Genomic DNA, 24,609 nt, shown 5'->3' on the forward strand with positions numbered 1-24,609 from the left:
GGGAATTCAATTCCCCCCGAATTTGTGCGGCGTTAAAACTATTACCATTATTACGGTAGTTTTAACCGAGCTGCAAGCAAAAAACCATCGTTAAAACTACCGTAATAACAGTAAAAAGTGCATTATTACTGTAATAAAGGTAATAAAGCGCATTATTACCGTAATAAAGGTAATACTGCGCAGGCCGTGTTACTTTTACCCGTAACACGGCAAATTGAATTCCACCCTGAAAACAGTTTATCCAGGGTTTACTAATGCAAGAAAAACAGCCAGAAGGTGTTACAGACACAGAGATCACTGATCTCTATCTCTTTGCCTACACATGTCTGGTGTTCACATGTCAGTAGTGGAAAATGCTTCCTTAGCCAAAACTGTCCAAATAGTGCATGCATGGTTTTGCCGAATTTTTATTTGATAGGCATTTTATATTCCTGTCAATGCCAGAAGCAGACAGATGCTGTCAAAGTCATACAATCCTTTCCTTAAAAGAGGGGGTTTTTGTACAGGGGCCCAATTACAATCCAGGATATAAACTAAGGAACATGGCCTCTGAAAAATTACTGAATAATACTGATTAAATGCCAAGAGATAACATCCAGCTCTCGACATCGAATTAGAGTGTCAGTGTAAAATTAAAATATATCACAGGCAGTAGTGCTGAAAACAGTCTCCTTCATACACACATACTCACATTTACCTCAAGGGCAACACACTGTTTAATGCACATTCAGCAAAATGACAGAACCTTTATCCAACAGATATTTCATCAGCCTGGCAAGGGACACACTGAGGCCACTATTCCAGCATAGATTACAAATGGTGAGTTTCCCAGTGCAGCAGGTCATAGGGAAAAACGAAGGAACTCAAATTTTGCTGTTATCTTTCACATACAAACATGCAAGCTTATAGCTGATAAGAAGCAGTTTAACAGCTTGTCTGACTATTTCTCCCCAGAAATAAAATCCCTAGCCTGTTCAGGGGCAGTTTTGCCATAGGTCTCACTGGGAATTTTTCTGGTAGACGGCAGAGCCCATGACATCAGGGGGCTACCTAAAGCTTTTTTTTTTTTTAATACTTTTTTTCCATTAATAAAAAACAAAAAGTAGGAGAGGGGGTGGGGAATGTAAGGGATCCAGGCCCTGATCTGTGCAGCCAAGTCCCACCATTACTGTGCCAGCTACTTTATTACAGATTCTTGCATTCTGTAAGAATCACACAAACAGCTTAATTTAAATTCAATGGGGCATATTCAATTGTCTGTGTTACTTGCAAAAGTAACACGGCGTTAAAAGTATTACCGTTACTACTATTACCGTAATAACGGTAATAGTGCGCAAGCCGCGTTACTTTTGTGAGTAATGCGGACAATTGAATATGCCCTATAGTGATTTCTGGGTAACCAGAGCAGACCCAACACAATTCTGCAGAGATGTTTCCATTCATCAACATATTGCGCTTGTTGTTTGTAGTGTGCCCCATGATAGAAAATGTCTGTTCACATGTGTAAGTAGAACCAAAAATAGACAACAGCGTTGCATCACAACGGTGCCTAACAGAAATGCCTAAAGTTATTTACCTTGCTTCAAACAGTCAGGACTCACACAGCTCTTTCCCACACAGAAATGAGTGAGACCATGTGGTGCAGACTGTACATCCTTCCTCTACTGATCTCGTATGTGCAGCTGATCCTGCAAGACATCACTGCGTTGTGAGGAGGAGGTCACGTGACACAGAAGGAGGTCACGTGACACAGGAGATCACATTATGCAGAAGTTGTCTGCTCCGAGAGAAGAATGAGATCAAATTCAGTCTTATTCTCTGTTTTATGACCTACCTAGCTTCACCCGTGGCCCCAGCTCGTTTTCAACAAGTTATGCATCATGGTGGCTAAGTGGTTAGCACTTCTGCCTTACAGCACTGGGGTTATGAGTTCAATTCCCGACCATGGCCTTATCTGTGTGGAGTTTGTATGTTCTCCCCGTGTTTGCGTGGGTTTCCTCTGGGTGCTCCTGTTTCCTCCCACACTCCAAAAACATACTGGTAGGTTAATTGGCTGCTAACAAATTGACCCTAGTCTGTGTCTGTCTGTATGTGTGTGTGTTAGGGAATTTAGACTGTAAGCCCCAATAGGGCAGGGACTGATATAAGTGAGTTCTCTGTACAGCGCTGTGGAATTAGTGGCGCTATATAAATAAATGGTAATAATAATAATGCTTAGTTTTTGCAAGTTATGCTCAGTGGGGCATAAAGTTAAGAATAAGAATAGTGGTCAAAAAGGCATATAGCAGACAAAATGGCATACAGTCAGATGGACCTGGGGGCAGCAGGTGAAGGCTTTACACTCACTACATTACAGAATACCTAATTGCACCCCTGCATTACATATACTCTAAAAAGGACACTAAAATGTGTTACTGTCAATTTCAATACTTCAATGCATGACAGGGATTTTCTTGGAATTTGTTTAAATGTTAACTCTCATCTGTGTCAGCACAAGGTCGGATGGGTCTACTGTACAGAGTGCAAAATCTAGTCCTTGGTAAAGCGCGAAATAAGACACGAGAAGGTCAGCTCCAGACCATACAGCATACTCCCAACTGTCCCTATTTCAGTGAGACAGTCCCGATTTTTGGGCTCTGTACCTCCTGGGGACATGTTTGTCCTGCGGGTGTGAAAGTTGAGGAACACAGCTATCTATTTGGTAGCCTAGCGCTTTACAGCCCAAAGGGATGTAGGTGTTCCTCTGGGGGCGTGGCCACTCCCCCCATTGCAACATGGCCACACACCACTGTCCCGCTGCCGCGGACAGACAAGTTGGGATGTATGATACGGAAAAATCAAATGTATTTTGGAAAGATGCATTCTCAATAAAGAATGTGATGACAACAGAGGAATGCACTGATAATAAGTTTCAAACAGTTTACAAAACTATAATACAGTATGTTCTTTACTGAAACATTTAATTTCTTTACCAAAAACCAGTATGATCAAAGAAAACAATACATTACTGTAAATCAAAAAACAATCAAACAGGAAAGTAGTATCAAAATGTTTGTATAACCTAAAAAAAGTACCTAGAACAGGTTTGGGGAAAATTAAGTAGCACAGGTGCTTTTGAGCTGTATTTGGAAGTTCTTGTTCAACTGCATCTCCAAAATACATAGATCAATCATCCGAAAATATGATGCAATAATTCACAGTGAATAGCACTCCTATAAAGTTGTATAATTGAAAAGAAAAAGTAAGAAGTTCATTGTTTTTGCTGGTTGAAGAAAATCAACTTAATTGTTGAAAAATATTGAGATAACTAATTTAACCCAAAATGACTGATGTATTATCTCAATGTACCCAGCATGTGGTCTGTTCTACTCTAGATAAAGCAGCCATTGATGTGCTGGAGTGTTACTTTTTTCTATTACAGCAGTGCAAAGCCAGATCTAGTGACAATGACTATATAGTCTCAAAGTAACAAAAATACTCTATACAGACTACAAGCAATAATTTTTGGTAAGACATCTTGTCTTCTACCAGAACCCATCTGATCCTGTAAAGACGTATACAGTGGCTTTAGCTGTCTGCAATTTATTGAGCGCAGCTTCACAATGTGAGAACAGAATTGGAAGGGAGTTATACACCTGACATTGCGGAAGAAACAGGGTCCCCTAACACGACAGAGTGAGGATCCTGTCACCTTGAGTTGGAAGATTGTGGTTTCATAAGCACTTCTTTATAAAAGAAAGTTTATACGTAAACTTGTTATAATTCCATTATTTTTATTTACTGCTGCAGTACCCACAATCTTCTACCTGCAAATGCCATTTGGCAGGTAAGCCATGCTTGCCAACTTTAATGATCTCCACTCCAGGAGATCCCAGAGGGGAGTTCAAGTGACAAACGTCATTGAGGCACTCGTTCCACCCCCTTCATTAGGAAGTGTGCACAATCAGGGCCGTCTCTTCCATTAGGCACAATGGGCAGGTGCCCGGGGGGCCCGTCCGAGGCAGCGCTGAAAAAAAAATCATGGCAAAAAAAAAAAAAGAAAAGGAAATACTTACCTGGTCAGCTGGCGATCCGGCTCCCTCCCTTGTCTCCTCCTCCGTGCTGCGCTCACAGTGCATGTCAGGCGTGACGTCACGCCCGACATCCATTGCGGAGCGCAGCACGGAGGAGTCCCCCGCGCGAAAACAACTATAATCAGCAGGCAGCAGCAGTGACTCAGAAGAAAAGTGAAGAGGATCGCAACGGAGAATAAGCCGATTAAAAGGTAAGTTAAGGGGTGCATAAAAAAAGTGATATATATATATATATATATATATATATATATATATATCACTTTTTTTTTACACATATATATATATATATATATATATATAGGGGCCCCGGTGCACTGCTTTTCCCGGGGGCCCATAATGTTGTTAAGAGGGCCCTGTGCACAATCTGTGGGAAAGTGGGAAAGGGGGTTTGGGAGAACTACCCAAAATTTTGTGAGTCTCAAAACATTCTGGGAGAGTAGCCAAGTATGAGTTAAGCTTTTTCATAGATTTTTATGGTTCCGATAGAAAAACTTCCCTCCAATCCAATCAACAAGCAGTTGGTATATTTAAGCATCAATTTTCATGGTAATGTCTTCAATACTTACATAAAAGCTCTTTTGTGTAACTATTAGTACATTGGAATGGCGATAGCCATAGTGGGATTGTGGCGGTCTTTCTTTTCTAACATGAGGTTACCACAGGTGATAAGATTCACTGGGTTTCCCCGGGTATTGGTAGATCTCATCCAAAACATGGGGAAGTTTGTTTTACAAGGACTGTGACAATCTTTCCTCAGCTACCCGGTGATACTAGCTGACAGCCGTAAGAGTGATCTTACTATTTTGAGGGCCAACCTTGGGTCCATCCGCGCATGCGTGACCCAACTGGAATTCCAGTTCCACTTTCCACAAAGTGGAAAGTGACTGGAATCAGTCATCATTTAATACAGTAAAGAGTTATTTTTCTTTTGCTTGCTCCATTGAGTCAAGTAATTTTAAAAGTGAACTGAGTTTTCTTGGGTTATTTTAATCATTACACAAAATGTCTAACTACTTATATTTATATAGTCTAACATTAGAGGCATTTTGTTGATGATTCTCAAAAGTACCTTCTGAGATATTAAAGGGGTATATTTACCAAACTCCCCAGAGCTTGGTAAATCCTGCATTATTAAGAAAGGTTGCTATTTATAAAAATAGGATTGCTGCTGTCCCACTGTTATCATATGCAAAAGTAGTCCCTATAACTTTCTATTGGGACTGCTATTGCGTGACTTCAAAGATTTTCGGAACCTGTCCACAATAGCTAACTCCCTATGGGGAAAGCATTGTGGTAGAGGGATCTTCAGATCCTTCACGGCAGCTTACCTGCACTCTCCTCTGGTCACTACCACAAAATGTGTCTCCTCACATCAGGGCCGCCATCAGGGGGGTACGGCCAGTACTGCTGTGAGGGGCCTGGACAGACTAGGGGGACCGGACAGACCTCTCCGTCTGTCCGGGCTCCTCAGTCTGACTGACAGTGCTGCTCCTTCTTCTCCGCGATGCTGCAGGTCCGCCTCCCAGGGTCTGATAGGCTGGGAGCGTGGCGCAGTGATGTCATCACTGTGCATCGCACTCCCAGTCTATATGTCCGAGAGCTGCAGCATCGCGGAGGAGAAGGTAAGATAATTAGGTATTCATTTTATACAAGAGGGGCAGATAGAAGAGGAGACATTAACTGTGCCGGGGGATGGGGGAGGGGGACATTAACCATGGGGCTGGGGGAGAAGGGGATTGTGGGGGGGACATTAACTGTGATTGGGGGCGGAGAGGGGGACATTTACTTTAGGGGGAGGGGAACATTTGCTGTAATAAGGGAGTGGGAAAAGGTACTGCAATGAGGGATAGGGGGCACATGTATGGCGAAGAGGGAGGGGGGTACATGTATGGGGAGGGGGCCCTGCCAGATTAATTAGTACTGGGCCCTATAGTTTCTGATGGCAGCCCTGCCTCACATGCTGTCCCGCAATGATTTTTTGTTAAATGGACTGATAAATCATCTACGATGACAGATGATAATTAACGGGACAAAACCCTATTATTTATTAAATATGTCCCTAAATGCTTTTAATAATTTGTTTAAACCATGTACACTGATTTTAATTCTAGTTATATTGTTGCTATATTAGCTCCATCCAGTCTTTGGTAAATATGACTCCACCAGTTGAGCACATACAAACAGAGAGATACAGTTTTTCTTGTTTTGCCCCCCTAGGCCCATGATTCGTCCACCCCCCCCCCCCCCCCCCCCCCCCCAGCAAGAGTTGTGATTGTGGCCAGGGTAGCTGTAAGTAATATGTGTTTATTGGACAAAGGTATGAAGTAATATGTGGCCATGTAGCTGTGTACAGTGAGCCAGTGAGCAATGGAACTGCATGTGACGGGCTTGGAAATGTGACAAATATCAGGCTACATGATTCTGTATATTTGGATTTGGTGTACTCTATTATATTTATTATTTTTCATTGTACCATGTTGCTATTTACTGTAACATGTATTTGTTTTTACTACACAGTACTTGTTTTTGCTATACTATGACTGACAAGTATTTACATTGTCATTGGAGTGTGTGTAAAGTACATCCTATTTTTGCCATTTTGCCATAGCCTGCAGCATGCTAATTTAAATATTGTATTACCATTTTGGCAAGTCAGCCAGCATGTGAAGTTGTTTTGTGTAAGAACACATGGATAAAGTATGACTCAGTCCTGCTCTGACATTAGTCTATCCCCGCTGACAGGAAAGTGAGATTGATGTCTTTTCACTGTTTGCAGGAACAAACCACATGTGCTTTTCCTTTGTAGTGCCCGAGCATAGGTCCCACTCATTCCAAGGTAAACATCGCACTCTGCATTTTTTTAGTAGTCTTATACCCCGTGACTAATGACAAAATGAGCACTATCCCAGGATACTATACATGTCAGAGCCATGGTTATCACCCACCCCATTCCCTTGGTACTAAGCACTGCCACAAAATCCCCAACACTGCATTGATCAATTATACAGAATATAAAAAAGATAACAGCTTATTAAAAGGATTAACTATAACTTTAAAGGTGAATTATTGAGCCTGATTTACAAAGTGCACCATATGTGGACCTCGGGAGTCGTCTCTGCAGCCTAGAAGTGCAGAGGAAAAATCTTTAGAGGCGCAATGTGCAACAGTGTAAATGTCAAATCAAATTCCAACCTCTTACCACTTTAAGATTGTCCTTTCATTAAATAAACTTTTCCATTCTTCTACTAAAATACTGCTCTGTTTCGCCTCAATTATGGCAAAACCTGCCTTTAAAGCTATTGCCACCTTAAATTTACCATGGAATGTCGCCAGATATTGGCGATTTGCAAAAATCGCTATTTGACACATTTACTCCTAAGACTGCATGGTCACTTTTTGTGTAGAGACCATTTATAACATAGCTCAGAATGTACCCAAAAATGTACTTCTCCACCAAATGATGTCCTTTTGCGAAGTGAACATGGCTATGTACACAGCAAGAAATGACCTTAAAAATGTAATACCTTCATCTTATTAACTCATTTCAATAATCTAACTCTGCAAAATGAAATCTCGTTTTTGAACTGCACCACAAAAGTAGGTGCAACAAAGTCATTTTCTCCCCCTAGGGCTGGTAAAAACTACTCCTGAAAGGCTGAAATTTAACTCAGTAAACTTGTGCAATTAGCGGGAATCTCTGTACATTACAAAAATCAGTGCATTGGGTAAAAAAAAATGCTTTTTTTTTACTGCATCTCAGTCATTTTACTTTAAAGAAAAAATCAGGGAGAGGGCCCACATTTTCACTGTGAATATAGCTCCTCTGTTACAGCAAGGAGTAAAGCACAGTGTAGTCACTGGGCACAATACTAGTGTGAAAGAGAATAAAAAGCTTAGCCAGCATTGCTACTAATGACAAAGCTATTGGTTGCTCCATCCATTGTACAGGTGAAACAGTGTGGCCATAAAGTTATACTTTGGCCACATTAGGTTATGCTGTGACCATACTAAACTCATATTAGTGCCCATGGCTATATCAATGCTTTCTGGTTATTACACTTGAGAACTGCTGTGATAAAGGATATAAAAGTAGTACAGTGTCCATGCAAGTCCTGGGTTAAAGAAAAAAACATCTCTCCTATTGTTCTTCCACTGGAGACTGAAAACCGATGGACCACAATGCATATAGCCAATATACTAACTATTGGTGGCAAAAGTAACTCAAATTCAACTGGCAGTTATAAACATCCAACTTTAATACACCAGACTGTAACACTGAGACCACATCAGTATGTGTGTTAGGAGGCACATGTATTTCTCTGTTTCATTTCATCTCTGTATAGGATCAAGTCCCTGGCAATTGACTGTACCAGTGTCATCTTTCTCACCCTTACTGCACTAGGTACTGTACTTTGGTCTAGTATAAATAAAACATTCTGCTCAATTATATGTTGCCTGCCAACTTATATTTTTATGTCTGTTGCATTATGAGATTTCCCTTTTGGCATTAGGGCATACTTACCAACTTTTTATTCCTCCCCTCAGGGAGATCCTGGAGGGGAGGTGAAGAGAGAGGATGAAAGGGGGTGGGGCGTGGAAAATCGTGCCATTTGGCCCCATTCCCCCGATGACGCAAAGCATCATTTTTGCACAGGGGCGGGGCAAAAATAACTCGATTCACTGCAAATTGTGTCATGGAGACTCCCATCCTTACCTCTTCACTAGGAAGTGACCAGGATGCAGGAGAATTTCCTGCTGTCCCAGGAGTCCGGGAGATCTACCCGGAATTTGGCTGTTTCCTGGACATTCCGGGAGAGTGGACAACTATGCATTAAGGTGATAATATTTGCAATATGCTTGAACAACTGTATGGCGGTCACGAGGATGCACTATTGTATGGAGGTCACTAGCATGCTGCCTGTGTTGTATGGCGATCACTAGGATGCTCTGTGTATTGTACAGTGCTCTCTATTGTATATAGGTCACTAAGTTGCTCTCTTCATGCTCTTTGTATTGGATGTCATTAGGATGCTCTCTGTTTTGTACATCTATCACTAGTACTAGGTAAATTATTATGTAAACCATAATAATACCTGCTTTGTTTTACTCACAATACATTTTGTATGGCACATTCAGAGTGTTTTTGTTTAATTTGACAGAAAAACATTATTTTTGAATTGTTCATCCAATCACAGTTATAGTTAAAAGTATATGATTTTTATGTTTAAAAGTCACTCTGGCCCGAGATAAAAAAAATGGCCATTAGGAGTTTAGAACCTACACTTGGGGATAAGGATGACTCTGCCAATTTGTTTGCCCCACCTACTAGTGCAATGTTTTGCTTACTTGTGAGTTAGCTACAGCAGAGTTGCTGTAACTCCGTCTACCACATTGCATTGGCCTCACTTACAAACAATTTGGCTAGGGTCTATGGTGTGCTAACCCTGCCTACTTTTGTGTTGTCCCCACCTACAGCTGACTTGGTCCAGTCTACGAGAGGCCACTTTCAGATTTCTTTAAGAGCCACTTTAAGCTCCCAATCCACCCCTGCTGTTAAGCATACATAAAAAGATAAAACCTAGGTTATCCCACTGCCCCCTGCATTTCTGCTGCCCTAGACCATGGCCTATTTGGCCCTCTCACAAATCCAGACTTGAATGTTATATGTACATTGTAAGATTTGATATATAAATTCATGCATATTTGAGTAGATCGGGAAAGTTTGGTATTTGAGGAGGATCAAAAGATTTTAGAAGCAAGAGGGTGATGAGGATTTAAGAGAGGGCCAGAAGCATTCAGGCATGGAAATAGTTTTAGCTTTTTAGTCTATCTGCCTATAATTACAGCCTACCCAAACAAAAAGCTGTAACACATTAGTGTAATTCACCATATCTCCTAACATCCTTTAATTAACTTCAAAACTAAAAAATATACAAAGAAGCGAGGCAGAGTCATGAGAAAGAAGCCATTAAGATAGACTTCTTCTCAGTACTTCATTGTGATCAATTGCTGGTTACAGCATTTATTTCATGTTAAATCCTTTGGCAACAGATTGGCTGTGGAAAATCCCATATGAAAATTAGCAATTTGGAACTGAATTTGAAAGGAAAAATAAGCATGAATATATACTGTTCAAGTTTAAGTCGATATTTAATTAAAGCTTTTACCTTTTAAAATAGTAATGTGAAACAGGAAAATATTAAAGAGATTAGTTTGGTGCAGTAGCGCAAGTATAATGTTACACTTTGGTAAATTCACACAACGGGGCTCAGGCAGCGTTGGGCATAAGTACATTGTTTAAAGAATACTCACATGCACACAAAAGATGCGTATGCATGCATCCTTATGTAGAGTTGGCTGCATATGACACTTAACACTCCTTACACTTAGGGGGGAATTCAATCCCCCTCCCCAGAATAACGCTGCGCTACGTGTATTTCCGTTAATACATTGCCGTTTTATTCATTGCTATTTATTTATTGTCGTTTATTCATTGCTGTTTGTTAACACCAATCGGATGTATTGCCTATTCAGGATTGATTACATCCTTGTTCAGTGATTGGCTTTATCCAATTATCTAGGGATTTGAATTATTCAGATTATACTAGGTGTTATTTCTTCTCTTTCCCCATTTGATTGGCGCCTGTCAGCAAATTTTTGTGTTTGTTTGTTCTACCGTTAATACGGTAATTCTAACACAGATTTCTGCTTGCGGCATTGAAATTACCATATTAAGGGTAATTATGCGCACTATTACCGTAATAGCGGTAATAGTGCACAGCCCGTGTTACTTTTTACAGTAACACAGCCAATTGAATTTTCCCCTATGGAGGCAAAACTTGGAACGGTTTATGACTGGCAAGTGTAGGCCCAATACAGTAAAAGTGCATTGCGAGGTGGACATATCCGCAGGTACGCCTGTCAGCAGGCATAGCTCTTGCGGGTGCTCGACCCCTGGTGCAAAGATCTGTGCTGATGATGGTGATTATCACAGTGTGAAAAAAAAAGAAAAACACATACATATATGCTCCGTTTGGAGTAGTATTTTAGTACTCCAAACGGAGCATATATATTAAACAACACAAGTCCTGTGATCCAGTCTGACACTATATCCCAGGTGACGAAAATTACCGATATTGACAGGGATATTTGACAAAATCATAGTGATTACACTGTCTGTGCTCTCTCACTACGGAGAAGGGGGAGTCTGAATCGCGGGAGTATTATCGTATTAGGTATTAGGTGCTGTCTCCTAGCCTAGCCCATACACCCAATGTATATGTGCAATGTATAAAGATAGATCATATAATTAACGTAAACCCTGACTAAACACACTAATAGAAAGGACGGCGCGTACTAGCAGAGATTGCTAGTCATAACAGTTTCTGATTAACCACCTACCGGTTCAATTTGTCATCTACATCTTTTAATATTTCACTACTCTACCATACATTATTAGTATTATTTTAACTTATATCACTAAACTTCAATATGTTTTATAATCGTTTTATCCTATGAGTGCCCCAAATAAAACACAATGGCTCTTTGTTGACTTGAGTTACAAGAACATGTCTGACTAACGGATACTACTATAGCAAATCACAAACGGTTACATGCAGTCAGTGAGGATTCAGGCTCCCAAGCCCTAATATACACTCTACCTTACAAGGTTTTAAAGAATGCTACATATAATGACTTAATACTCTAAAGAGGATATACATCCATTGAGTGCACCCAAAAATACACCTGCATTTCTGTACTCTCCTTTGTCATAAAATCTAAAACCTAGGTGTAGAGGTTGCTCCCCACCCCAATCAAAATATATATATCTGAGTGATAGTGGGTGGGAACGTCAAATAAAAGATATAAAATTTCCTTTGGATGATTTTGAAACTTAAATATTGCATATAAAATATATAGTATGTGGAAATTAAACTTATCTTTTAGTCTTTATAAAAACATCAGAATCTTGTGGAATTGACATGAATAAGTGTTCCTGACCCACCATAGGCCGGTGCTGCAGTCATTGAATATCTGGGAATACTAAACTTTTTTAGACTACTGCTTACAAAGTTAAACACTACTCTTGAGATCTCATTATCATGTAGAACACATGAAGTTCGGGGTACCAGCTGTGCTTTTGTTGTGTACAGTCATTTTAAAGAACACAAAACCACATGGGACCCTAGGTCATCTGCAGGTTAAAAAACACACAGAACATTACATTTATTTACTGTAATAGCGCCTGGACAATACCAAGTTCATCTAATTGGGTCTCATGATTGTCTAATGTTTCCGATTTTAATTTTTTTAGCAATCTCAGAATGTCAGAACATCTAACTTCTGCCACAAGACTGAGACTTAAGATCAGACAGTCACTTCAATATGACTAACCTAATACTAAGTCCCAGTCTAAAACTATCAGGTCTATTTATGAAAGAGAAAAAAAACCTAACTTCTTCAAAAACAGGTGTTTTCAGCAGAGATAGGGCTTCGCCCTATCTATCAAACACTACCACCCTATGATTGCCGGTGAAGAGATTTACCAGGCTTCTCTTGCGAAAGCCTACTTAACAAGGATTGCAATGGTATTTGAATCGCCATCTTGAGATAGCAGTATATAATGAAAGAAAAAAATGCTTTATTTAAATAAATCTTACAATTGAAATGGCAGCAAAATAATATTTTTAAAAAAATTCATGTAAATACAGATGAACTGTTATGTCTGTTAGGAATGTTAGGCAAAATTATTAGAGTCTTAAATAGGAGACTATATACTTTTATTCCTGTGCGTTCTGCTGGGACTTTATATTGCCCATCCAGCACTGTAGAATGCTTGTCTCAATACAGCAAGTGCAATATATGCAGAGCGCATTCAACAAGAGACGTTTCTTCAGATACACTTCTAGTTGAATTACGGACGTGCGTATGAATGAATTACTTCCATTTTTTTTTAAAAAAAAACTGCACATTATGTTCGTTTTGCGTGTCTGATGAATCAGGGCTATAATGTCACTTATACAGTGTTTTTAATGAGCCTGCTGCATCCCGACCATTGACATGGAGGAGCAGCAGCTGGCAGCTTCTTACCTGTGAAGCTGTTGGCTTCTGCTCCTCAATTGGGGGGCATGTATTGTGCAGAGGGAGGGGGGCATGTATTAGGAAGAGGGGGGCATGTATGGTGAAGAGGGATGGGGGCATGTATGGTGAAAAGGGAGGGGACCATGTATGGTGAAGAGTGAGCGGGGCATGCATGGTTAAGTGGGAGGGAGGCATGTATAGTGAAGAGGGAGGAGGGCATGTATGGTGAAGTGGGAAGGGAGCATGTATGGTGAACAGGGATGGGGACATATATGGTGGAGAGGAGGGGGTATGTATAGTGAAGTGGGAGGGGAGCATGTATGGTGATGAGGGAATGGGACATGCATGGTGAAGAGAGAGAGGAGCATGTATGGTGAGCAGGGAGGGAGACATATATGGTGAAGAGAAAGGGGAGCATGTATGGTGACGAGGGGGGGGCATGTATGATGAACAGGGATGAGGACATATATGGTGAAGAGGAGGGGGGTATGTATAGTGAAGTGGGAGGGGGGTATGTATAGTGAAGTGGAAGGGGAGCATGTATGGTAAAGAGGGAATGGGACATGTGTGGCGAAGAGAGAGAGGAGTATGTATGGTGAAGAGGGAGGGGGGCATGTATGGTGAGGAGGGAGGGAGACATATATGGTGAAGAGAAAGGGGAGCATGTATGGTGAAGAGGGAGGGGGGCATGTATGGTGAAGAGGGAGAGGAGCATGTATGGTGAAGATGGAGGGGGGCATGTATGGTGAAGAGGGAGCAGGGCATGTATGGTGAAGAGGGTTGAGGGGCATATATGGTGAAGAGGGAGAGGAGCATGTATGGTGAAGATGGAGGGGGGCATGTATGGTGAAGAGGGAGAGGAGCATGTATGGTGAAGATGGAGGGAGGCATGTATGGTGAAGAGGGAGAGGAGCATGTATGGTGAAGATGGAGGGAGGCATGTATGGTGAAGAGGGAGCAGGGCATGTATGGTGAAGAGGGAGAGGAGCATGTATGGTGAACAGGGATGGGCACATGTATGGTGAAGTGGCAGGGGGGCATATATGGTGAAGAGGGAGGGGAACATGTATGGTGAAGTGGGAGGGAGGCATGTATGTTGAAGAGGGAATGGGACATGTATGGTGAAGAGGGAGAGAAGCATGTATGGTGAAGATGGAGGGGAGCATGTATGGTGAAAAGGGATGGGGACATGTATGGTGAAGAGGGAGAGGAGCATGTATGGTGAAGACGAAGGGGAGCATGTATGGTGAAAAGGGGTGGGGACATGTATGGTGAAGAGGGAGAGGAGCATGTATGGTGAAGATGGAGGGGAGCATGTATGGTGAAGAGGGAGGGGGACATGTATGGTGAAGAGGGAGAGGAGCATGTATGGTGAAGACGAAGGGGAGCATGTATGGTGAAAAGGGGTGGGGACATGTATGGTGAAGAGGGAGAGGAGCATGTATGGTGAAGATGGAGGGGAGCATGTATGGTTAGGTGGGAGGGAGGCATGTATAGTGAAGAGGGAGGAGGGCATGTATGGTGAAGTGGTAAGGGAGCATGTATGGTGAAGAGGAAGAGGAGCATGTATGTTGAATAGGGAGCGGGGCATATATGGTGAACAGGGATGGGGACATGTATGGTGAAGATTGAGGGGAGCATATATGGTGAAGAGGGAGGGGGGCATGTATGGTGAAGTGGAAGGAAGGCATGTATGGTGAAGAGGGACGGGGCATGTATGGTGAATAGTGAGCGGGGCATGCATGTATGGTGAACAGGTATAGGGACATATATGGTGAAGAGGAGGGGGGTATGTATAGTGAAGTGGGAGGGGAGCATGTGTGGTGAAGAGGGAACGGGACATGTGTGGTGAAAAGAGAGAGGAGCATGTATGGTGAAGAGGGAGGGGGGCATGTATGGTGAAGAGGGAGGGGGGCATGTATGGTGAAGAGGGAGGGGGGCATGTATGGTGAAGAGGGAGGGGGGCATGTATGGTGAAGAGGGAGGGGGGCATGTATGGTGAAGAGGGAGGGGGGCATGTATGGTGAACAGGGATGGGGACATGTATGGTGAAGAGGGAGGGGGGCATGTATGGTGAAGAGGGAGGGGGGCATGTATGGTGAAGAGGGAGCGGGGCATGTATGGTGAAGAGGGATGGGTACATGTATGGTGAAGTGGTAGAGGGCCGTGTATTGTAAAGAGGGAGGGGGCATGTATTGAGAAGAGGGAGGGTGCATGTACAGTGAAGAGGGAGGAAGGCATGTATTGTAACGAGGGAAGGGGGGCCTGCCAGATTAACATTAAATATTTTTGAGGAGAGTATTGTCTTGCCTTTTCTTGAATGTCAAGTATTTCCATGTTTCTGCTCCTCATTCTTAGTCACAGTTTTAATCAATATATGAACCAACCTAATAGTATTGAAATATGTTGGAACTGTTCAATAATCAAGTTCAGTTACATGCGGAGGTTATGGGGCTTGATGAATAGCGTCAATTTGACCCTGCCCCATGAGGTAATAATGCGTATGCATCATTTTACAGCAGTGGCGGGGCCAAAATGATACGATTCCCTGAGAATCGCCTCATTGTGACTCTAATTTGCCCACTTCACTAGGAAGTGGGCAGATGCGGGAGAATGCCCTGCTCTCCTGGGAGTTCCCCAGACACTCCAGAAGAGTTGGCAAGTATGGTGTAAGTACAATAAAAAATCAGAATGCTTTTAATCTCTCTTAAAAGAATAATCATTTAAATAAATATTTATTTTCAAATATAATGTTTTTTTTTATATATAATTTTTACATTAATTACATAAATTAAGATGATTTCAATGTGTATATCAATATGGGGACTGCGAAGTTCTGCTTCGCTGGATCCCTCACGCGTGGAAGCGAAATGCACATGCGCCCAGCACTTCCTCCACTCACCGGCAGCCCTAGGGGGACAGTAAATCGTAAAACAGTTTGTGGAGTAGGGGGGACTTTACCAGGGTTCTCCGAGCAGCGTCCGACATGATAAATTACAGCTTCATTATACATTGCTGCGATTTGCAGTGATGCATGATGATTGTCACCGCACAGTTTTAATAAATAGACCTCTTAATATCTTGAGGGTTTTCACCCCTTCATGACTAGACCATGTCTTACATTTTTGTGATAAGTAGAGTTGCTTTTATTATTTGAACCGGTCTTAAATTCCGGTTCAAGGGTTTCAAGCTTGCTTGCAGTACAATCAGGGGCAGGCTGGGCTGGGGGGCAGGGGGGCATCTGCCCCTCGGACTGGTCCCATAGTAGGCTACCTTGGGCTGGGTCACTGGGCCACCTGCATTTTACTTCTTTTAAAATAGGCTGCTGAGTCGAGTCTTGCCCCCCAGGCTTAAATTTGTCAGCCCTCCACTGAGTACAATCATGATGTTTGGGCCTGTCTGATTTGGGTTTGTGTGAAAAATGTACTTCAAAGTTGAAGACATTATAATAAACAACTCCTTTAATGTACATCTCCTTTAATTAGGTTTTCCACATTTAGATAACCCACCCTCTAATGTACCCTGTCTAATCCCTTCAGGATCCTCACCATCACCTCTGACCAGAAGCAGGACCATGTTTGCATTGCAGGATGACTCAGTTGGTCCTGTCCTAGAGAACAGAAGACCTCCAGTTGCTGCCTTTATATATGTAAATATAGTCTGACTCTTACCTGCTGATACCAGGTGGTGTTCACGGCAGGGAACACCCTGTACTCTACATGAGTAATGCATATACATAAGGAGAGGGTTGTCCAACAGTGGGCAACTTCATTAACAGATAAACTTAATGTTATGGATTGTTATAAATAAGGGGTCTATTTATCAATATTGGGTGGGATGGAAGATCTTACCACAAGGATAGAAAATCTTCTCTCACCCAATTAACCAATAAAAGGACGCCTGGGTAGCTGTGCGCCGCTCTCTGGTGATACTGGCTGACAGCGTTAAGAGGACTCATCGCTTTGCCGGGCAGTGTTAGGACATACATGACAACTTTTAAGATTTCTCCCCCAGGGGAGAAGTCATGTGACAAGAGGTAGGAGTGGGGCGTGTTGACATTGTCACATCATCATAGCCCCGCCCCCACTATAAAACGCAGAAATTCACTGCATTGAATAGCGGGGGCGGGGCTTAATGACGCGATTAAGCCCCATCCCCTCCATTCAATGCCGTGAATTTCGTCGAATGCGGGAGCTTTGCCTACTCTTTCAGGAGTCCAGGAGGACTCCCCGAAATTCGGGAGCTTGCCGGGAATTCCAGGGCAGTAGGCAAGTATGTGTTAGGACTGCAGCCACCTAATTTATTCTCCCTTCTAGTTGTTGGTCATTATTTACATTTACACATTTGTAAAAAAAAAATACTTATTTTCCCTGTGGGAAGATGTATTGCAAGATACAATATATTGTAGAACTTATGTGGTCAAACACAGACTAAGTAAACCAAAATTAGAGGGATTAATAAAAACATTTTCTATGTATGAAAACATGCATTAATATTATTTTTTCATTCTATTTATTAATAGGTACAAAGGACATGGTAATGATGAGAATGTACTACTGTCTGATGATGCACAGACATTAACTCATGTGCTCAATGCTAAACATAGCTGCTCCTGAGCTTGAGGCTATGACCAGACCTGCCCTCTACTGTTTGTAACATGAACATCAGCATATAACTTTCCAGATGAGGCAGATATATATTCAGCTATGAGTTAGTATGGACAGACAATAAACTAGAACATTAGTAAATTGTTTAAAATGTATTAATCTTCCTCAAAATTAACTGTCTAGAGAAATCATGGATGGTTTATAAGAATAATTATGAACCCTTTATATACATTAACATTAATTTGAGTCTTGACTAAAATTCCAGCATTTCATAATTTCTTAGTATAAATTAGCAAAATGCTTAGATGTTTAATAATAAAAAAAAAAATAGATTGTAAGCTCACACCAGCAGGTCCTCATTAACCTTTCACACAGTTTTATTAATAGTACATAACATACATATGCACAGCGCTACATAAACTGTTGATGCTTTATAAATATTGAATGATAATAATAATCATCACCATATTATAATAGTATTAAAAAAACAGAAGAATAACTTCAATCAATACTTTTTTTCAACTTAAAATAATTGGGTTCCAAGATAGACTCCAGTTTGAATGCTCCACTATACAGATTATGTGAATTCCTGCCATAACTTTTCTAGATTAAATTCAGAGTACTTACCACAAACTGTGTTCCAGGACAGAAAGCAACAGTCTCGGCTCTATATATCCTCTAAACTCACACACATCGAAAGGAAGTTTGCAAATTCCCTGCATGTCAGCTGCACGCTTTTCATTTGATGCTGAGCTACATGTATTTAAGCAATGTGCTTTTAGCCTGTATTCTAATGCTAAGTACTTTAATCCCGCCCCTAACAAGTCCTGCCAATGCAAAGCAATACTGGACTCCTTGCTCATAAATCACTAGAATCAGGTTACAGCATTTATTTTTCTTCAGTCCCTAACTTCATATCACACTTACCTGATCTTCCCATGTGCTTCACATAACACAGTACAACTGACTGCTGCTGTATGAAAACTGGGACCATATCTGTGTGTTATGTAACAACAAAAAGCTTTATGGTTGTTCTGAATGATATTTACTGTCATTATTTAATTACACACATGCATTATACCGTATTTCCCCATGTATAAGGCGCTCCCATGTATAAGACGCACCTTACTTTTGGCCCCAAAATTTGGAAAAAAAATATTACGGTAGCTGTCAAAAAAGGCAGAGAGAGTGTAATGGCCGGCTGCTCTGAAAGGGATCAGAGCAGCCGGGCAGCACACTCTCCCTGCAATCGCTGCCACTGTGCCTCTGTCCCCCTCCTCCTGGATCCCCGCTGACAATCTCTGCCTGTCCTCGCCTGCTGGATTCCCGCTGACACTCTGCCTGCTGGCTACTGCATCCCCGCTGACAATCTCTGCCTGTCCTCGCCTGCTGGATCCCCGCTGACACTCTGCCTGCTGGCTACTGCATCCCCGCTGACACGCTGCCTGTCCTCGCCTGCTGGATCCCCACTGACACTCTGCCTGCTGGCTACTGCATCCCCGCTGACACGCTGCCTGTCCCCGCCTGCTGGATCCCCGCTGACACTCTGCCTGCTGGCTACTGCATCCCCGCTGACACGCTGCCTGTCCTCGCCTGCTGGATCCCCACTGACACTCTGCCTGCTGGCTACTGCATCCCCGCTGACACGCTGCCTGTCCCCGCCTGCTGGATCCCCGCTGACACTCTGCCTGCTGGCTACTGCATCCCCGCTGACACGCTGCCTGTCCCCGCCTGCTGGATCCCCGCTGACACTCTGCCTGCTGGCTACTGCATCCCCGCTGACACGCTGCCTGTCCCCGCCTGCTGGATCCCCGCTGACACTCTGCCTGCTGCATCCCCGCTGACACGCTGCCTGTCCCCCTCCTCCTGGATCACCCCCCCCCCTCTGCCCCTGTAACGCTACCCCTGTATAAGACGCACCCAGGTTTTGGACCCAAAATTTTGGGGGAAAAGGTGCGTCTTATACATGGGGAAATACGGTATATATGTGACCAACAGTCCAATAAAATTCAGCTTATTCTTTATGTTATATTCAATTCTCACTATGGGCCTCATTCATTAGGGAAAGCAAAGCAAAAAAAACGGAGTACATTTGTTCCTGGACAAACCATGTTACAATGCAAGGGGTGGAAATTAGTTTATTATTTTGCACGTAAGGAAAATGCTGGCTGCTTTATCATGTAGCGCCCAAATACTTGGGGTTATATTTACTAAACTGCAGGTTTGAAATGTGGGGATGTTGCCTATAGCAACCAATCAGATTCTAACTGTCATTTTGTAGAATTTTCTAAATAAATGATAACTAGAATCTGATTGGTTGCTATAGGCAACATCTCCATTGTTCCAAACCCGCAGTTTAGTAAATATACCCCTTGATAGCTTTACTTTTACACTGAAATTTACAGTTGATCTAGCACCTGCCCTATCCCAAGTATAAATCTGTCCCCACATTCTAAATATACCTCCCCCTCCAATGCAACATGGTTTTGACAAGTTGTAAATGTACTCGTTTTCTTGCATTGCTTTCCTTAATGATGAGTCATTAATGAGCATATCCCGTGAATGCATGCATATTGTGAGCACAATATACACTGCGCATGCACAGAATCGTCCAAGTCACCTCCAAGCGCAAAGACGCTTACTACAGCCTACAATCTAGTGGAGTGATAGGGCTAAGGAATGGGTGGATTCACATAGGCAATATACAGCAAGAACGCTCCTGTGCAGCCACGTACAAGTCAAACTCAGGCGCTCACAGAAGTACGCTGGTTTTCTGATGTATCTCTTGCTCCAACTGGGGGGCTAGTTTAAGTTCCGAATACTAGTGCTGACGGCTGAGTATGTATGCAAAAACATGTGTTTGCAATCAGGAGCAGCTGTAAACATTTATTTTATGTACAGTAGACATTAAGGACGGCCTAATAAATGTTTTTAAAGGGAAAGAAAAATAATTTTTTTTAAAAATATATTTTTTTAAAACTTCTGTGTACAATCATAAAGGTAACATTTATTGCTTAATATTTTCGGGAGTACGGAGAGACGATTTACGGGCGGTTTATAACAAACGCACGTTGCGCTCAGTATGCGTGCCGTAATGACGCAGGCCCCATTATGTGGGCTTTGTAAGCTAACATTTATTAAAGAAGAGCACTTAAAACAAAAAAAAACTTTATAACTAAGTTTAGTGAACATGTCATGATGGGGATTGTAGTTTGCCAAGATGCACTTAGGCTATGTACCGTGTGTACGTATGTACACCTTTCAGCAAGCAAAGTGGCACTGGAGACTATTAATACATATTGCCTATGACTGTGGATAATTACTTCTGTAAACAATATATTTATTACATAAAAGTGATGTTAATTTATTTACAAATGTCTGTAAATAATATCTGTATCTGATGTCATCATTTCAGTGTTAAACAGGTAAACTGGAGTATTATAAGAAACAACACTCTTGCCCCTGTTGAAAATGATTATGGATATTAGAAATCACCTTGGATTACTGGACATGTATAGAAGCACAGAGCCTGTGCTCTTCAGTCACATTGAATAGCTTCATCTTTTAAATAAGGGTTTACTATTTAAATATGGCTCAGTGCTAACCAACCATTTATAAACAGAGCTGCTCCCCAGCCTGAGGCTATTACCTGCCCTGCCCTCTACTGTTAGTAAACTGAAGATCAGCATTCCAAATATTTCCAGATGAGGCAGATACATCTTCAGCTACAACTATGGGTAGACAATACGTTAGAACAAAAAGTAAGTTGTCTTAAAATGTATTAACCTGCCTCAAAATAAATTGTCTAGAGAAAACATGTGGGGTTTATAAGAATAATCATGAACCCTTTATATTCATTAATATTAAATTGAGTTTTGGCTAAAATTCCAACGTTTCATCTTTTCTGAATACAAATTAACAACATGCTTAAATGTTTAATAATAAAAAAAATTCAGATTGTAAGCTCACACGAACTGGTCTCCATTAACCTTTTACTCAGATTTTCCATAGTATATAACATATGTGCTCCTCTTATAAATTGCACAGCGCTACGTAAAATGTTGGTGCTCTATAAATACTGGATGATGATAATAATAATCAGTATCACCAAATTCTAACAAAATTAAAAAAAAAAAACAGAAGAACAAATTCAAATAATACTTTTTGCTACTTAAATAACAAATATTGGGTTCTGAGATAGACTCCAGTTTGAATGCTCCACTATACAGATTATGTGAATTCCTGCCATAACTTTTCTAGATTAAATTCAGAGTACTTACCACAAACTGTGTTCCAGGACAGAAAGCAACAGTCTCGGCTCTATATATCCTCTAAGCTCACACACATCCAAAGGAAGTTTGCAAATTCCCTGCATGTCAGCTGCACGCTTTTCATTTGATGCTGAGCTACATGTATTTAAGCAGTGTGCTTTTAGCCTGTATTCTAATGCTAAGTACTTTATTCCCGCCCCTAACAAGTCCTGCCAATGCAAAGCAATACTGGACTCCTTGCTCATAAATCACTAGAATCAGGTTACAGCATTTATTTTTCTTCAGTCCCTAACTTCATATCACACTTACCTGATCTTCCCATGTGCTTCACATAACACAGTACAACTGACTGCTGCTGTATGTAAACTGGGACCATATCTGTGTGTTATGTAACAACAAAAAGCTTTATGGTTGTTCTGAATGATATTTACTGTCATTATTTAATTACACACATGCATTATATATATATGGGACCAACAGTCCAATAAAATTCAGCTTATTCTTTATGTTATATTTAATTCTCACTATGGGCCTCATTCATTAGGGAAAGCAAAGCAAAAAAAACGGAGTACATTTGCTCCTGGACAAACCATGTTACAATGCAAGGGGTGCAAATTAGTTTTTTATTTTTCACGTAAGGAAAATACTGGCTGCTTTTTCATGTAGCGCACAAATACTTGATAGCTTTACTTTCACACTGACATTTAGGGGGGAATTCAATTCCCCCCAGAGTAATGCTGCGCTAAACCTATTACCAATAATATGGTACATTTAACTCTGCTTTCTGCTCGCAGCTCAGGAAGCTGCGAGCAAAAAGCCGGCATTGAAATTACCATATTAACTGTAATTGCGCACACTATTACCATAATATCAGCAATAGTGTGCAGGCGCGTTACTTTCAGCAGAAACACGGCCAATTGTATTCCCCCTTTAAAGTTGATCTAGAACACACCCTGCGCCAACTATAAATCTGACCCCACATTTTGAAATTTACCTCCGTCTCCAACGCAACATGGTTTTGCTAAGGTGCAAAATTACTCCTTTTTTGCATTGCTTTCCTTAATGAATTAGGCCCAATGGGCCTAAATCAATAATGAGCCTATCCCGCAAACGTGTGCGTATCGTCAGCACAAAATACACTGCTCATGTTTAGAACCGGACGGACCGCAATGGAACACAGCCACATTCAAGTTACCCACAAGCATAAAGATACTTACTACAGCCTATGATTTAGGGGAGTGAACGGGGTCAAGAATGGCCGGATTCACGTAGGCAATATATAGTAAGGGTGCTCCTGTGCAGCCACGTCCAAGTGAAATTCAGACGCAGACAGAAGTACGCTGGTTTTGTGCCGTATACTCCAACTGGGGAGCTAGTTTAAGTTCCGAATACTAGTGCTGACGGCTGAGTATGTATGCGAAGATGTGTGTTTGCAATCAGGAGCAACTGTATACATTTATTTTATGTACAGTAGACTCTAAGGACGGCCTAATAAATGGAAATAAATGGAAATTAAAAAAAATATTAAATAATTTTGTTTTCTATTTCCATGTATATTGACTATATTATTGACAGGTTACATTAATTGCTTAATATTTTTTTTCTGTGCATTCTTTTGAGATTTTATACATCCTGCAGTGTCTGGTCTAGTAAAGCAGACTAAACCTACACCCATAGTCATCGCCACACGTATCTTTAGATCCGTTCCTTGTTGACTTTGGGAGTAACTAAGGCCGATCTACGTGCGGTTTAAAACAAACGCACAATGCGCTCAGTATCCTTGCCGTATTGACGCAGGCCCTATATGTTCTTATTAAGGGGGGTTTGTAAGCTAACATTTATTACAGAAAACAAAAAAAAGGTTTATAACTATGGTTAGTGAACATGTCATGATGGGGATTGTAGTTTGCCAAGATGCACTTAGGCTATGTACCGTGTGTACATATGTACACCTTTCAGCAAGCAAAGTGGCACTGGAGACTATTAATACATATTGCCTATGACTGTGGATATTACATCTGTAAACAATATATTTATTACACAAAAGTAATGTTAATTTATTTACAAATGTCTGTAAATATTATCTGTATATGATGTTTAAATTTCAATGTTAAATAGGTAAACTGGAGTATTATAAGAAACAACACTCTTGCCCCTGTTGAAATATTAGAAATCACCTTGGATTTCCAGACATGTATAGAAGCACATAGACTTTGGGGCATATTCAATTGTTGCCGCTTCCCGCAGCATTAAAAGTATTACCGTTATTACGGTAATACTAAGCCGGATTTCAGCTCGCGGCTCAGGGTGAAAGGTACCGTAAGAACGGTATTTACAGGCACTATTACCGTAATGATGGTAATAGTGCGCACTCTGCGTTACTTTTATATGTAACACCTACAATTGAATATGACCCTTTGAATAGCTTCATCTTTTAAATAAAAGTTTACCATTTAAATAAGGCTCAGTGCTTACCAACCATTTATAAACAGAGCTGCTCCTCGGCCTGAGGCTATTACCTGCTCTGCCCTCTACTGTTAGTACAATGAAGATCAGCATTACAAATATCTTTCCAGA

General features: G+C 41.4%; 1 protein-coding gene across 2 annotated transcripts in view; it reads right to left on the reverse strand.

Moving 5' to 3' along the window:
• SLC16A12 (solute carrier family 16 member 12) overlaps nucleotides 1-24,609 on the reverse strand; it is a 71,201-nt gene that overhangs the window by 36,118 nt on the left and 10,474 nt on the right. Inside the window, exon 1 of one of the 2 annotated variants that reach the window (XM_075215187.1) lies at nucleotides 18,389-18,508. The exons of the other annotated variant lie outside the window; for it this stretch is intronic. The gene's annotated coding sequence lies outside the window, so the exon portion shown is untranslated. Of the gene's footprint in view, nucleotides 1-18,388; nucleotides 18,509-24,609 lie in introns of those variants that run through there. 2 annotated transcript variants of the gene reach the window in all.

This window comes from Mixophyes fleayi, chromosome 6 (genome assembly GCF_038048845.1).
Source record: "Mixophyes fleayi isolate aMixFle1 chromosome 6, aMixFle1.hap1, whole genome shotgun sequence".
NCBI classification, from domain to species: Eukaryota; Metazoa; Chordata; class Amphibia; order Anura; family Limnodynastidae; genus Mixophyes; species Mixophyes fleayi.